This window comes from Triticum urartu, chromosome 7 (genome assembly GCF_003073215.2).
Source record: "Triticum urartu cultivar G1812 chromosome 7, Tu2.1, whole genome shotgun sequence".
NCBI classification, from domain to species: domain Eukaryota; kingdom Viridiplantae; phylum Streptophyta; class Magnoliopsida; order Poales; family Poaceae; genus Triticum; species Triticum urartu.
This window is the reverse complement of record NC_053028.1, coordinates 594,709,354-594,716,223: the sequence shown is the minus strand read 5'-3', so window position 1 is coordinate 594,716,223 and position 6,870 is coordinate 594,709,354.

Below are 6,870 nucleotides of genomic sequence, written 5' to 3'. Positions count from 1 at the left end.
CAAAAAAAATTCCCACATTTTGATGGGATCCGAAATATTTTTATCCAAAATTTCTAGTCAGGTTAAATATAATTTCAAAAAAAGTTGCATTACGTTAAAATCCAACAAAATATTGCGCGCGCAACAAGTAATGAAATTAAAATTTCCAAATTCCAAAAATAATATATTTTTCAAACTAATTACGTGTTTGGTGCATAGTAACTATCCAGTTATTATAATTACATCACATTTATTATTTCTTAAAGTCCATTTTCTTGTTAAGCATAATGCATACCTCCTAGGAAATTTGCAGCCCAGCGAGGCGGAGAATAACAAGTTGACCCGGATATTGTGTACAACTGTCGGCCCAGTTGCATTGCTGATGTTGAAAAAAAGGCCTGTGGAGTACAATACAACCTAACATGGTTACTCAGCCCACATTCAGCGACGCCGGAAAGGCCCAAACAAGGCTTCTGTACAACTTTTTGAAGTCACTGAGCTCAATTAATAACTTAAGAAAAAAGTTAGATTAAAGTGGAACCTAATTAAAAGCTGTCACAAGCAAATAAATAATTCAACGGGTCCCACTTGTGCGTGTGCGCGTGTGTGTGCGTGTGTGTGTGTGTGAGGGAGAGAGAGAGATAGAGAGAGAGACCCATCGGTCGATGCTCGTAAATACATCTTTCAGCCATATGCATTGCTGATGCTTAGTAAAAACTTATATAGTTGACACAATCATATAGAACATCATAGCACACTGAACTTGCATACAAAAATTTCACGTAGGAGACACAATCAGGATTGAAGTAGTGGATCGCTATGGGAAGGGCTATGTTGAAACCAACGAAGTCGTACATAAAGGTTCATCGTCTTTATCAATGACGGGGAAATATCTTGAATGTTGTGCAAATAAAACAGACAGACAACACAATAAGTTCTGCTAGCACATTAAGTTGACGTACAACCCTTTCTAAAAAAAGTTCAGGTACAAAATTAGAACATGTCACAATCAAATGTACTGGCATATCAGTGCTTCACACCCATAGCTCGGATTTAACTACTATCTGACAAGATTCAGTTGTTACCTCAAATTAGAGCACATCCAGGCAGCCAGCCCTACCTCTTCTCCCAAAGAAGCAGTGGCCTCCGCTGCGCGATGGAGTAGGCCCTGTGCCATCCATTGTTACGAGCAACACGGGGAAAGTCTATTGTTGACTCCTGTAATGGACGTCGTCGACGGACCCTGGCACCAGCGGCGGCGGCAGGACTTCGATTGATGGATTGACCACTTCTTCGACATGCACGAACACTCGATACAGGTACATCCCTAACGTGGTCCACGACGGCCTTGGTGGCGACGAATAGTACAACCCCGGTTCCTGCACCGGTATCTCAACACCAATCACCTTTGGTATGGTGGACGACTTCTTCATCCATGCCATAAACGTCAGAGCCCAGCTGTCTGGAGGAACAAACATACTTACGAGCTCACCTCCAAGGTCGTTGATAAGCTCGTTCATGGACTCGCTGTTCCAAGCACGCCGAGGCATGCCGTGGAAGGTAAGCTTTGTTAAAAACTCAAGCTCAGAGGGCACCGAGTCCCATCCTGGGTGCCACCGATTAAAGCTCACTAGCGCGCCATCGCAGAACAAACGCCGGGAAGATTTGAACACACGACTGCAGTCGAAAGTTGTCCGGAACCTGACGAAGAAATCAGCCGGTGGCGGACAGACTTCGACGAGCAAGTCACTTATTTGGATGCCGTGCGCAATGCCAAGAGCTTTGACAAGGTCGTCCGGCGAGATGGGAGGCCGGTCGCCGTTGATGGTTACCATCAGCACTTTGCCGGCAAACTGGTTGTCAAGCACCGCCATGCCACTGTTGAGCGACAACACGCAGCGACCGAAGGCAAGACGGACCTCAGGATCTCTGGCTCGGAGATCCGCCTTGACCGGCGACATGATAGTGCGCTTGAGTATAGGGAGTACATGAGGGGGATTTGGGGGAACTGGAGTAGGAATCGAGATTCTAGAGGTGGGGGAGGGGCGGGAGACTGGGGATGGAAAGGTAGCATGAATTTCGAGCACGCGCCAATATGCTCTCGGCGCGCAAGCGCACGAAAACACCGGTGGTGCCAACCTGTCGGCCTAAGAGTCCTTATTCTTTCTTTTTTTGGAGAGCCCGGCCTTTTTTTTCCAGGATCTTTTGAGAGCCTGGCCTGAGAGTCATAATTGACCTGTTTGGCATTGTGTTACTACTCGGCCCATATTCAACGACACCTCACTGGCCCAAACAAGTGTACATCATCGAAAAGACACTAAGCTCAAATTATATAACTTGAAAAAAAGGAGATATACTCTAAACACTGGAGAATGGTGGTGCCCTCATTTAGCCCACTAGTAGTTCGAGACAATAAACAGTTCAAAACAACGATATATACAACATTCAAACACTGACTAGTGACTACTACTGACATAAACAGCAAGACATGATAGTTCATAAGAAGTCTTGCTACACCACCAAAACGCACCCATCTGCAGCGCTCAGACTCTCGTGATCTAGACGAGAATGACATTCTAAACAGAAGCAACTATTACATAGTAAGAGTGACATAGACGAGGATGACCAAATGACAAGGAATATGCATAACAAAAGAAAGAACTACCCATCCAGAACTAGCAGCAAAGACAACAAAGTCATTCGAAGAGATGATCCAACACCATCATAATTTGCAGCCCCGCTTCAGCGACCAGTGATCCAAAGACACCAGTACTCCACCCTTTCAATGCAACAGCCCAATTACCTATCAACCTGAAGGCTTGAACCACATCACTGCCTGTCGTAATTGAGACATCCAAGGACCAAAGTTAATCCGGATGCCTTTGTCATTCTCACCTTCGTTTTGCTGCAGGCTGTATCATTGACAATCAGGGGAATTTGCTCCCAAACTCCTAGGGCTCACCGTGTAGACACAGTTTTCCATAGCAAACAGAGCCTCTCTGCCATCAAGGTCCTTACCAACGGTGATCTCCTGGTTAATCGGATAATTGAGTCCGAGAAACAGAGAGTGTGAACCAAGGCTGTTTACCCGCCTCCAACTAAAAAATCCTAAAGGCCCCAACAAGCTGGTATCCTGCTCATAGACGTAACAACCACTGTCCGGATACTCACGTATTACACGGTGCTTGTATACAGTGGGGTTTTTGCAATATAACTTTTCCGGCTCATGTGTCTGAATGATCATCATTCTTTTGCCGTCGTCTGATCGAGCGAGGAACCAGTTGTGCTTCCCTGTTTTTGCCAAAGGTGGTGTGATTACAAAGGGCAGTAACTATAGGGACACTGCATCATATCAAAAAGGACAGGCATTGTTAATGTAAGATCAACATTGTTCAGAGTATGAGTAGGATATTGCAAGAAACAACATTGATATGTCGATGTTGGAACTGGGAGGAAAATATAGGGAAATGTATACTGGGTTCGAAAATATAGAAGTGCCATGCATGGTTATACTCATGTTATCTCGCAATCGATTCTTCACAGGAAACTACCATGTCATGCATGTTATGTAATCATGTTCTGTCCTCACAAACAAATTCTTCAAGGTAACTAACAGACCATGCATTGTTATATACTCGTGTTCTGTGGGCAAATTTTTTGTGAGGATATTATTCTAGCCATTGATTGCTAAAGGGTGAATATAGGTATGTACACATGGTAAGCATTGCAGGATTTCACTACTTCCAAATATAGAGTTCTCCATATGCACATTTACTTCCCTAATGTATGGTTAGATGAAACCAACAGTCTGGTGCATGTTTCTACAATCTTCTGCAAAACAAGGTCCGTCCAACTGACGTAGTAATCTAGATGACTTAGACCACGATGGTAATACTCTATATAATCCAACGGAGGAAGGATAATCTCATGGGAGGTCTGGAAGTTCATGAGCACCAACTTTTTACCGTCTTCTCTGAAGGCAGCCATCCAGTGGGAGTTCATGTCGACCCAGTACATACCTTCCAAGAAGTTTCGGGTGATGGTGATCGGATCGATGTCGAGGGAAATGATGTACGGCGACCCACTACATATGTGCAAAGAAGTTTCGGCTAATAGAGATCGGATTGAAGTCGAGGGGCATCATGCACGCCTCCGTATCATGGTGGGCCAATCTCGCAAGACCAGATAGCAGCAAGCAGGGTGTCTTGAAAAGCTTAGGCCTCGCTTCGACGATGGCCGTGTGCATGTCCCTCGAGCATGCAGCCAGCCGCAGGGTTCTCAACATATCCATACACGAACAACAGAGGTCGAGGATGTCACTGGGGAGGTTTCTCCAATCATGGCTCATATGGATGCTGTGCGGTTCGCGTTCGGCCATGGTGGAGTTTGTAAGGGGGCTTGATTTACGGGGGAGAAGGATGTCGGTGCTGGAGCGGCTAGCGAGGGAATAGTGGTACTGGGGGAGGCGAGTGAGGCGACGGTACACGGGTCACAGTGAGATGGAGATGGAGACGGAGACGGAGAAGGAGATGGAGATGGAGTGGTGCTATGGGAGCGGAGAGGAAGACGAGGCGAGGCGCCAATGTGCTGTACAGCGGTGGTGACAGACTGCACAGTGCATAGGGTGAGGCTGACTTTGGTAACCCGAACACGCCGCCTGGACTAGTGTCAGGCACAGGGTGTTGTCACTTCACTGTGAGGACCGGATGAATAGTATTTTGACCATCAAGTGTACCACAATTGTACTACTACTACTACTACTACTACTACTACTACTACTACTACTAGTAGTAGTAGTAGTAGTAGTAGTAGTAGTAGGAACATGAGTACTTCAGTATTGTATAGCGGAAATAGGTCTCCCATGCTAGCATGCCTATTCACTTCATCGTTCAGGTATCATCCATATTGCGAGCAGAACCAAATTCTCATGCATGCCCAATCAACGCCATGCCGCGATGCATGCAGTGGTCGTTCTGGTGCATCAAGGACGACATGCAGATCGTTCCACACTTGAGAATAGGAAAAATGGAAAGGTAGAATGCGGCAGCAGAGGAAGAGAACGCTGGCTAACGAGGCTGGGAGGGGATCGAGCAGGAAGTTAATGCTCCACACCTATGTCACACCCTAGCTGGTTCATGCATTAGAGTGTTGCATCATGTCTACTTTTACAGAAACTTGAAATGGGGATGACAGAACCCCCAACACCCCCTGGAAACAACTAGGGTTTACTAAAATTATTTTCAATGAACCCAAAATGCCCTTCACAAAATGTTCATCATTTCTGGATTGGGCTAAAACCCCTGGCAAAAATGGTGCACTCTTTTCTAGGACATTCTGGATTCTTTGAATTAAATCATAAGTATTTGAATTTGGGCATTTAAATGCTATAAAATATTTTAAATGCCCAAATAATTCTGGATTTAAGTGAGGGCTGTTAGGAATAATCCCAACAGAGCCCACAATCATTTTCAGGATTTTAGTAAGTGCCTAAGTATTTTTAATAAAGCCCTAAAGTTACAGAAAATTAGAAAAGAACAAAACAGAAAAGAGAGAGAGAGAGTTAGAGCTTACCTATCGCCCTGGCCTGGCCCAGCTCGGCCCAGCCCACTGGCTACCGCTAGTCATCCCCCGCCTCTCGCTAGGAGGACGAGAGGCGCGTGGCCGGCGCCCGCAGCCACACGCCGGCCACCTCCTGCTTCTGCCAACACCCAGGACGCCGTCTACGAGTGCCACGCACTCTCCCTCGTCCCCCTCTCACTTTCCCCGCTCTCCCCGTGCCCCTCTCCCCCACTGGCTCTCTCCCCATCCCCTCCCGAGAGGAGCTCATCGCCACCGTCGCCGTCCACCGCGGCCATCGACCCCCTCTTGTCTCTTCGACGTGTCCCCGAGCACCACCGACGTCTTCCTCTTCCTCACGGGTGAGCCACGACGCCTCGGACGCACTACAACGCTGCTAGCACCATCTTCTTCCACCTCGGTCCGCCGAGATCGCCGGCGACCGTACGCCGCCCCTGATGCTTCCCCGAGCTCGCTGAGGCCACCGCTACACTCCCCGTGAGCTCCTTCTACATTCCCCTCTCTTTCCTTTGCCGTTTTCTCCCTCTAACCACGGGCTTCGTTGAGCCCGAGAGCTCGGCTCCGCCGGCCATGTCGCTGCCGTGGCCAAAGGCGCGTAAGCTCGATTCCGAGCGCATCACCACACTCACCATGTTCCCAGGAGCCTAACGCACCCCTCCCCGTGCCTCACCGTGCCCCGTAGCTTCGGGTTTATCCTCGCCCGAACTCCGGCGACCGCCAAGGTCGTCACCGGTGTCGTTCCTGGCCTCCCCGAGCTCCACTTCCACCACCAAACGCCGCGGCTTGCTCCCAGCTATGCGTAGTACCAAACCGGAGTTGATTTGGTCGACTATGGGCAAAACCCGAGACCCTCCACCGCATCTGTCGTCGCCGGCGGCAAGCCGCCGGCGAGTTGACCACATTCTGACCTGTGTGGGCTCAGGTTGACCTCCCCCTGAGCCTATGAAAGGTGGGGCCGGCCTGCTAATTAGTTTAGGATTAGTTCTAACTAATTATAGTTAGTTTAGGTCACTGACATGTGGGCCCAGGCCCCAGTGACAGTTAGTTAGTATTAACTTAATCATGTTAGTTAGCTGAGACACTGACAGACAGGGCCCACCAGTCAGGTTTGACTGGCCCTGGCGCCTTTGACTTGCTGACGTCACAGTGACGTAGTGCTGACGCAATTATTCATTTTCTGGATTTATTTTTATATAGGAAATTCCAGAAAATAGCCAACACTTCTAAAAATCATAGAAAATCAACCATAGCTCCAAATCAAACAAATTATATATGAAAAATGATCAGAAAAATTCAATCTATCCATCTGTAATG